We start from the raw sequence: 11,081 nt of genomic DNA, 5'->3' as shown, positions 1-11,081 counted from the left end.
GCAAGCTTGCTGGACATAAGGTGACATATTTTCAGCTAGAGAAAGTGACAAATAGGTGACTAATTTGTTTCTCAGATCAATTTGAAAGATATGCACTTACCTAGGAGTAAGTTCAATTGAAGCCTGTGGGACTTATTCTGGTGATTTAGGAAAGGAATAAATACAATCTATAACCTGAAATGCCTCTCTTGACAGTATTGACAATATAAATAGTTTTGCGTGTTTGTCTTTTCTCTCAATGTGAATCAACAAACATAGTGCTGCACAAATATAGGCTGACCAAGAAATGAAATGGGCAACAGCAGTAAAAATGCTTTTGTTATTATGATGTATAAACTTTTATGAAGATTGTCTCCTGTCCTTCTCAAATCTGAGTACTTGTATGTGTCTTCCTTACTGTTTTGCTAAAGAATAAACTCTTATAAGCAGTGGGGCAGCTGCATTTCTCAGATTCCTGACTCCAAGGAAAGGCTTCCTGGAGCTAAATTACATGAAATGTGACCTGAACCATTTTTTAAACAATAGTGTTACCGTTAATATAAACAATGGGCTAAACCATCATATAAAATGGTTTCAATAATTTATTATATTTAATGAAGTGACTAAATATTACTGTGCACATCATCCTCATGTAAAATAGGGATTTTAGCCATTCATTTTAGTTTAACATTTTAAAGCCATATTTATCCTATGTTTTAGGAGAACATATCAATTTCCTCTCCATGGGCTTCAGCATTGTCTGTAGCAGATTTTCCTTGTAGAGATGATGTCCTTCTAAGCATATGAAAGTCAACCTCTGGAGAGTACAATAGTAAAGAATTCTCAACTGAGTTTTCATCTGTACTATTCTGTTGCACAAGTGTTACTACCCTAGAAGTATTTTCGGAGCAGATTTCCTAAAGATAACAACCCAAAGTCTTTGGAAGTCAATTTACCAAGCCCATCAGGATTTAGGTCTTCAAATCTGAGACATCTGAGAGAAATCTGATTCAATCTATGTGTGTTTAATAGTATTTGGTCAAAAAAGGAAAGTGCAGTGAGCTGAGTAACTTGTTTCAAGGCCCACTTCACTTCAACAACCAACAACGTGTATGATATACTCATCTACTTAATAGGGATGTTGTTAAACATTTATTTCTGTGTAATATTTCTGTGTACAAACCATATTTCCACTGTATCTGACTTGGTGAAAATACAGGTTATGTTAGCCAGCTTACAACTGCTGATATCTATGCTGCATAGGTCTGTCTTCACAGAAGGACTCCATCATCAAATATCAAATGTTTCAGTAAGATTTCATTGCTTAAGCCAGACATTAAGGCTACTGATCAGTATGAGACAGTATTTGAGATGGTTGATATTGTTTCTTTGCTTAACATAAGCAAATGCAGTAGAAACAAAGTCAGGCTAGCCTGGGGATTTGTATGGTATTTTGGGATCAAAATTATCACCAGTCCTATACCGTGAGTACTTGATAACTTTCAATTCATGAACTAAGCAACATCCTTCCTTTTTCTAGACTATCATTGTTGATTACATGTTTACCACCTTATAGTAGTATTTTATTTTAGCTGTTGTGGGCATGCCATTACTTGGTGCCCAGTCTTCTCTATGCCTCTTCATGTTTTGCAAGGTCTGTTCTCAAACAGCAGTCACTACAGTGACTGGAGCTGAAATATGACCATATTGGTAAAAAATGCTTCACTTGCAGTAGCTCAGAGTAACCTCTCCTTCATGATGAGATGGCAGAGCAGACTTTATGGATAAATTTGTTGTCACCATTCCCTACTTCATATAAATATCACTCCTTCCTTAAATATTATTCTAGATATTTCATAATCCACTCATAAAATGTGGAGACACAACTAGGGACCTCATCACATGGATGTCAAAATTGTAGGCAATAGCAGGGGAATTTGCCATGGATTGTGGCAAATCCGGCATAGAGAATCCATCACCCTGTGCTCTGCATTGCCCCTTACCCTATCCCACAGGGGGAAGCATTACCATTTGACTTCCCCCCCATTTTTCTCAGTGAGGACATAGGAAGCCTCCTGTGTTCTCGCTGCTCCCTCTTACGAGAGTTTCGCTTTACTTCAGGGATAGAGTCCCGCCTGTGGTAGATCTACATTGTCTGATGGGATCCAGTGGGCTCCATCCCTGAAGTGAGGTAAAACTGTCACAGAACAGGTGATTTTGCCAGTGTAATGAAGCCCTTGGTTCCTACATCAATAAAATCACATTTTAACATCTGTGATCACAGACCAGATCTAGTAAGTGAATGATGCTATTCAGCCATATCAGAAGTGGGTTTTTTTTTCAAATGTGGGGGAACAGAAGTGAGAGTTTGCAGTATAGTTCTTTTTTTCCAATTGCTTGCAAGTAGCCAGTGCTTAATACAAATGTGTAATAAATACATTTTTGTATGTTGTGCCATGGAAAGAGCAACAATTGCATATGTAGAAAGGAAGATAGAGTTTTAAAGACTTTACTTGGACAAATTTAGTTCCATTTTTGATGTTTATGTCAGGAATGAGGAAGTGCCGTCACAGTGGATGATGAAGCAGCTGCTCCCCCCTGTGGCCAGAATCGAACATCCCCTCAGGAGAAGGTTAAATTGCCTCTGCGTCTGTCTCTGTCTCGGTTCTATGTGTATATGGGCATTGAATGTTTGCCCTATATGTATATAATGTGATCCGCCCTGAGTCCCCTTCGGGGTGAGAAGGGCGGAATATAAATACTGTAAATAATAATAATAAATAATATGACCTAAGGGCTAATCAATAAAATTTATTTATTTATTTATTAAAGGGTGTTTTACAATATAAACACTGGGAAGAAGGAATGGAAAAGATATATCCTGGTCTAATTTGACAGTGGAATTATTCCCATGTATAATATTCATGCTCGCACCTCTGCAAATGAGAAAACAGTATCTCCCATTCTGTATAGATTAATAAGTTTTGATTGGCTAGCTATATTGATTTAGCACTGAGATGAATAGATTATTTATTGATATCATATTAAAAAATTTAAGTAGGTCCTGATATCTATTAGAATTATTTTCTGAAAAGAAATAATTGAGAAAGCAGTCTGCAACTGTCATTATAATGTATTGATATGATCTTAAAGTATCATGAACCTAAGCATAATTCACTTAACAGACATGTGAGATATATAAATATATAGGGAGGAAGGGAGAGCATGGACTACTTCTCAGTTCTTTTGAAAATGAAAATGAATAGCACGGATCCCCCCACCCCTTTAATCTGAAATCTAGATGTATCTAGATGTTTTTACTATATTTTCCCTATACAGATATGTACCACTAGAGGCCATCCTACTCCTCCTTAAATAAGGAAATATGCAAATACCAAGTTTTACACTTGATATGATTTATTTTATGAATGTGGAGCATTGAAACCTACACATAGTTTAATGTCATGGTGCATAATCTGTTTCTTTTGTCATTTTTTTTGTTGAAGCAACACTTATCTGTCATCCACTTTGTATATTACTTCCAGAAGTAATATATCCAAATATGTTTCTTTTTTAGCAATGTTTATATTCTAATAATTTTTAAAAGAAGATTAAACACTGAGTGTAAATTGTATCCATGTTTCTAATCAACTGAAGTATAAATGACAGATGTTATACCCTGTAAAGAAATTCAAGAGAAAAAGACAGTGGATTTTATTCTGCCAAAGGGAGATATTATCCCTTCCCCTAATAACTAATAAACCTAAGGAAATATTCATAATATACTCGTTCCCGTCATTCTTTATCTGCAGGACTGAGAACTTAATTGTTGGGATCAATTCTGTCTTGCCTTCAGAAAAAGATTTTGTACCTCCTGTCTGATACCAATACTACAGTGCCTTATAAAGTTTCTCTTTTTTGCCCTGGCAACAATGGAAATTTGGGCAAGATTTATTAGTGAAATTGTAGTTGATTGTTCTGGGGATGTTCTTAACTAATTATGGAGTTTTATTTATAGTCAAGTGTTTTTAATTCTATTGAATTTTAAGTAGTCTAGATTGATATGCTATATTTTCCGTATTGTACTTTGTTTTGCATGCTACTGGCCTTTGGTCCAAATGTGAAAATAAACCAAATTCCTAGATAACCCTTTACTCATTTAATTTTCCAACTTATTTTCAGCTTGCTTTCTTTGTCCTTGAAGTTTTCTCTGAAATTATAATTAGATTTATGTTCATCTGGCTACCAAAATTGTATTCATTTATTGTTAATTTAAAAGTCATTTTCATAACTGTAGGCATACAGTTAAGCCAACTTTATCAGGACAATATTCTGTTCGCAGTTCCAAATGTACAGGGCATTGATACAGCTTACAAATATGGCAGAAAATAGAAAATCCATATCTCATGGACAATCATAACTTTTGAGTGATTATTCAGGCAGCAGAGCACTTGGAAATGATAGATCTTGAGATCATAGAATCATAGAATCATAGAATAGTAGAGTTGGAAGAGACCTCATGGGCCATCCAGTCCAACCCCCCACCAAGAAGCAGGAAATCGCATTCAAAGCACCCCCGACAGATGGCCATCCAGCCTCTGCTTAAAAGCCTCCAAAGAAGGAGCCTCCACCACAGTCTGGGGGAGAGAGTTCCACTGTCGAACAGCTCTCACAGTGAGGAAGTTCTTCCTAATGTTCAGGTGGAATCTCCTTTCCTGTAGTTTGAAGCCATTGTTCCATGTCCTAGTCTGCAGGGCAGCAGAAAACAAGATTGCTCCCTCCTCCCTATGACTTCCCTTTACGTATTTGTACATGGCTATCATGTCTCCTCTCAGCCTTCTCTTCTGCAGGCTAAACATGCCCAGCTCTTTAAGCCGCTCCTCATAGGGCTTGTTCTCCAGACCCTTGATCATTTTAGTCGTCCTCCTCTGGACACTTTCCAGCTTGTCAACATCTCCCTTCAACTGCGGTGTCCAAAATTGGACACAGTATTCCAGGTGTGGTCTGACCAAGGCAGAATAGAGGGGGAGCATGACTTCCCTGGATCTAGACGCTATACCCCTATTGATGCAGGCCAGAATCCCGTTGGCTTTTTTAGCTGCCGCATCACATTGTTGGCTCATGTTTAACTTGTTGTCCACAACGACTCCAAGGTCTTTTTCGCACACACTGCTGTCAAGCCAGGCGTCCCCCATTCTGTATCTTTGATTTCCATTTTTTCTGCCGAAGTGAAGTATCTTGCATTTGTCCCTGTTGAACTTCATTTTGTTAGTTTCGGCCCATCTCTCTAGTCTGTCAAGATCGTTTTGAATTCTGCTCCTGTCTTCTGGAGTGTTAGCTATCCCTCCCAGTTTGGTGTCATCTGCAAATTTGATGATCGTGCCTTCTAACCCTTCGTCTAAGTCGTTAATAAAGATGTTGAACAGAACCGGGCCCAGGACGGAGCCCTGTGGCACTCCACTTGTCACTTCTTTCCATGATGAAGACGACGCATTGGTGAGCACCCTTTGGGTTCGTTCGCTTAGGCAATTACAGATCCACCTACCCATAGTTTTGTCTAGCCCATATTTTACTAGTTTGTTTGCCAGAAGGTCGTGGGGGACTTTGTCGAACGCCTTACTGAAATCCAGGTACATCCACAGCATTCCCTGTATCGACCCAACTCGTAACTCTATCGAAAAAAGAGTTCAGATTAGTCTGGCATGACTTGCTTTTGGTAAATCCGTGTTGACTATTAGCAATGACCGCATTTGTTTCTAAGTGTTCGCAGACCACTTCCTTAATGATCTTTTCCAGAATCTTGCCTGGTATCGATGTGAAGCTGACCGGACGGTAATTGTTTGGGTCATTCTTTTTTCCCTTCTTGAAGATAGGGACCACATTCGCCCTCCTCCAATTTGCTGGGACTTCTCCCGTTCTCCAAGAACTCTCGAAGATAATTGCCAGTGGTTCTGAAATAATTTCCGCAAGTTCCTTCAATACTCTTGGATGTAGCTGATCTGGCCCTGGGGACTTGAATTCGTTTAGAGCGGCCAGGTGTTCCTGGACAACTTGTTTCCCTATTTGGGGTTGGATTTTCCCCAATCCTTTGTCCATTCCATGTTGCTGAGGTTGAAGATGGCTTTCTTTTTGTGAGAAGACTGAGGCAAAGAAGTCATCAAGCAGTTCTGCCTTTTCCCTATCCCCTGTCGCCATCACCCCATCTTCTCCTTGCAGTGGCCCTATCACCTCCTTTTTCTTCCTTTTTCTACCAACGTAAGCAAAAAAGCCTTTTTTGTTGTTTTTTATGTCCCTGGCAAGCCTGAGCTCATTTTGCGCTTTAGCTTTGCGAACCTTTTCCCTACAGGAGTTGGCTATACGTTTGAATTCTTCTTTGGTGATTTCTCCCCTTTTCCACTTCTTGTGCATGTCACTTTTGAGCTTTAGCTCAGTTAGAAGTTCTTTGGACATCCATTCTGGCTTGTTTGCACTTGTCTTATTTTTCTTCTTTGTTGACACTGTTTGCATTTGCGCCTCGAGTATTTCACTTTTGAAAAACTCCCATCCATCCTTAACTCCCTTGTTTTTTAATATTGGCGTCCATGGAATGCCGCTCAGTAATTCCTTCATTTTTTGGAAGTCAGCTCTCTTAAAGTCCAGAATGCGTGTTTGACTTGTCTTAGTTTCAGCATTCTTTTTTATTGCAAACTGCAGGAGGATATGGTCACTTGCCCCTAAGGATCCAACCACTTCAACTGTATTGATTAGGTCTTCCACATTTGTTAAGATTAGATCAAGAGTTGCTGATCCCCTTGTTGCCTCTTCTACCTTCTGGACCATAAAATTGCACTAGAAAACACAACAAAGCAACATGTGCCAGAGTTAAACAACAGGTTGTGTGCTTTTTTGCTGAATTATGCACACAGAGATCACACTAGCACTAGAAAATGTTGCCACAGCAAGTTGTGGCTGGGTGAAAAAAATGGTGTTTGCTTTTTGGCTCTATCCACACAAAGCACACAGAGAGCAATGTGGGCCAGACAGTAACCCTCAAAGATCCCCTAAAATGTAGGAAAAATATAAAGCAGACATAAGCCAAAAGGCACCCACCCACCCCAAAAAGAATAAGCAAGTCCCTGCCTACCAGTGCCTGTCTTAAGTGTCTCTACGCATGAAAAGCTTCTTTCTCTTTCCTCAGCACGAAGGGTCAGCCTCAGCTACAGTAAAGCTACAGTAATCAGCAGCTAATGGAGCCTCCTTCTCTCTCTTCCCTGGTGCAACCCTGTGCCCTATGCTTGCCTGCTAGCCAGCCTGCCTGGAAAGCTAACCCGGTGTGGAGCTCCTCTCTCTTTCCCTTCCCAAGCGCAAGTGGAGGGTGCTACAAATCTAATGAATTTGGTCCAACTTATAATGAGTCATGAAAATTTTGCACAGTCCATTCAGTTACAAACAGGCTCATTTAAGAACACCACCACCTATTACACAGCTGCTGTGTAATAGGTGTCCCAGAAGAAGCATGGGAATAGGGCATATCAGTGTTAGGATTAGTCTGCTCTTTTTGACTTCACTCTCACTCCCTAGTGGTCAGTAGTGCAGTACAGATTATTTACACTTCACTTTGTAAAATTTCAGAAGGTGGGGATCTAGTACCTTGGAGAGTTGTTTTGTACAAAACTGTTAAAGAGATGAGAACACTGGCAAGTGGGTGTTGTGAGTGTGCTATGATCAAAGTATTATGGTGATAACTCAAAGGCAACTTCATTGTAAAGGGGACATCATTGACTTACTAGTCTTGAAGTTCTGAGAATCAGCATTTGGGCTGGATGTAATTCTTTTGGGATTTTAAGACATTGTAAGATTGTGAAAGGTTTATTCTCATTATAAGAGGGAATGTAAGGTGTAGAAATGCAATGTTTTAGAAAAAAAATAGATGTGGCATATACTATGGAGACATGTAAACTTTCCACTTTTGAATGGAAACACCTTTGATGTGCTATGTGGCATGCCATTTGCAGACTGACCTTTGATAGTGTCTTAGATTACAAGAATAGATGCAGTAACAAAACTCTCTTGAATTTAATATATTAACTTCAGAAAACTTTTTGTTAAAAACACTGAAAATTGAAAGTTTAGATGTGTAAAATTTTTTTACAGAGAGACAAGGAGAGATAATTTACGTTTCCCAGATATTTGACACATAGCATCAGCATCAAAGAAGTCTTAGGAGACTAATAGTTCAAGAACACTATTAAGGGATTCTTTTTATTTAAACAAAGAACAAAAAAGCTTTAATGCATTTCATGGATTCTTCCCCCACCACACTTTAAAATCTTTCACAGCAGCTGAAGCAATACCAAAAAAAGCTAATTTTCTGTGGAGTTTTAGTTTCATATCAAACAAGGACAAAAGTATGGTTTAGCAATTGTTTATATATTTGATATGAATATAGAAAGTATAATGCCATAAAGAACAAATTGATTCAGAGTTTTTATCTTAGTATTATTTGCAAGGTACCCCTCATCCTAATTGAATTATGCATTTTTATTATCTGCCCATCCCAGCTCAACTTGTATACCTTGGATGGAGTTATAAATGCAACTAATGGATTTACAGTGGAACTGAACAGTACAATTCTTTCTTAGGCCTCTGTCCATAGCAATATTTTGGGTGTAAATAAAATCTCTTTTGACACATCCTCTTAGCCTATTGCTTTTTCTTCACACTGATTTCAGCTGACTGCGTAAGTCAAATCGTAGCGAGATAACACATCAGGAGATTGTGAATTCCTGGCTCCTTTCAACAGGAAACTTGCAAATTTGCTTCCACACCCCAAAGGAATCCTAAAATTTATTTGTCTGTCTGGTATCACATGAGATTATTTCCCCTTTTATGGGTCCCTTATGAGGAACGTGTTCTGTATTGGGGAAAACTTTACCCAAAACCAGCCTCTGTTAAGTCTGTCAGTTTCATGAAAAAATCTTTGAAGAAATTTGCAAATGTTTTCAATGATTCTACCAACAAATGGTAGTCATTGTTATGCATGTGCCTGTACTGCTGTGTATCACTTTCTTATATGAGGATGTATTTATTCAAAATTGTTTCAAATATGAGAGAGCTCCTTATCTTTTATCATTTGAATGTCTTTTGGGGACTATAACCTATTAATATTAGAAATGCTGCAATGGCTGTTATCATTTTTGAGAGAGGGAAAAAACTCTAGCACACACTGCTATGTTTACTTTCTACAAGCAATACATGAAATTATTAACTCCCATCCTAGTAAAGTAATTCTTTTAGTAACTACAATGTTTTACAGTACACAAAGGATTTGTTTAACTTTCAGATTGAAGGCAAACATGTACACAGTTGTTCATTTATACCTGAGCTGAACAATATGGAGTCTTCCATATCAGAGTTTGGAAGATTACTTTAAGAAGAATGACTATAACCAAATGCTTAAGCAACAATTTTTTAAGAATCGGAGTATCTAGAACACCATCCTATCACTGCCATTATATTTATTCCAATACTTTTCCAAAATATGCTACAGATGTTGTCGACTGAAACTTGCAACAATCCTATGACTGTATCCTGCTTTGCATCCCACTTCACCTGTCTTCCACGAGAAAAGAGAGATCAGTTGGGCAAATCTGTCACCTCAGGTGCAGCTCCCTCTCCACAATACTTTCCCCATCACATGGGGAATGTGTAACCCTCATGGGGAGGGTCTGCGCTGGTGCTATTAGAGCCAGCACAACATGGGAATCCTCTGGTGTTGGGGTGAAAGTGTCCAGCAATGCTTTGACCCCAGTTGGGGGCAGGGCCTACACCAGAAGTCACACGGTTTCATGTGATTCTGGTGTGAGCCTCCGTCCTCCAAAATGTTCTGAGCAGGAACACAGACAGCAAAACAAACACCACATGGGTGTTAACCCTTCCCTATGCTATCCAGTGTGTGTGTGTGTGGAGCTACACTCAAAAATGTACCTGTTCCAACTTACAAACAAATTCAAGTTAAGAACAAACCTACAGACCCAAGAGCCATCTTAGCAGTCTATCATGGTTTCTTTACGGTTTTTGGTTACCTGCTGAATAAAATAACCAATACAAAAGATAAGGATCCCTACTACAAACTAGTTGGATAGAAAAAAATATTTGTAAAATTGTTTTTTTATAATGATGCAAAAATATTCTATACCATAGTTAAAGTAAGAACAAAACATAGAAATCAACATATACCAAGTTATAACATTGGTCAATGTAATTTGTTATAGTCTGTATAATATCCAGCATCTAATCTCCATGGTTTCAGGTAAGAAAACTTCTCCAGGTCTGTCAAATACTAAGCCCAAAATCTTTAACATGCAAACCATATGGTCTGTCACTGTCCTTCTTTTCTAATTATGTGCTTTGTGTTTCCTTCTCAGCAAGCACTATGCATTTCTATCTAATATGTAATGGATTATATCTGCCTAGCAGCTGAATATAATCAATTTAACAATACACTTTTTCTGCTTCTTTTATCTTTAGAGATATAGAAAAAGCACAAAATATGGAATCCAAAAAGAAGGACATTCCTCTAAGGAAGAATCAGGGGGCTTACATTGAGGGCTGTTGTTCTTAATCATACCCCACAGATAGAGCTGCTATGAACAAAAGTATATCACAGCAGGTGTACTCCAGTAGTGCCCCCAGAGATGTTGCATGTGCCTGAAACACAATGCCTCAAGGATCACCAGCTGAGACAGATCACCTAAATGTTGCCCCCAGTTCAGCTCTTGCAACCAAGAATTGTCCACTTTAAATAAATGTGTTCCTTCATATTTTACCATTTGCCTCAACATTCAGTTTTGTTCTATTCTCTAGTTTCATTTTTAAAAGGAAAAGAAAAAATCATCCAGGGATCTAACTGACACTACTAAGCCATAGCCAGAAGCCTAATAAGTCATGAACCAGAAGGCTTAACTTTCTTCTTTTCAAGTAAATGCCAATGTTTTATTGCCATGTGTGAAAGCAAGGGGAACAGGCCTTTTTTTTAAAAAAGGATCAATTTTTAATATTACTCATGAATATTTTTCTCTCCATTTTGAATTCAGTTTGAAATAACATTAATAATTTTTCCT

The sequence above is a fragment of the Anolis carolinensis genome, chromosome 5 (genome assembly GCF_035594765.1).
Source record: "Anolis carolinensis isolate JA03-04 chromosome 5, rAnoCar3.1.pri, whole genome shotgun sequence".
In the NCBI taxonomy this organism is placed as follows: Eukaryota; Metazoa; Chordata; class Lepidosauria; order Squamata; family Dactyloidae; genus Anolis; species Anolis carolinensis.
The sequence above is the reverse complement of the archived record's forward strand: the minus strand, read 5'-3'. Positions refer to the sequence as shown.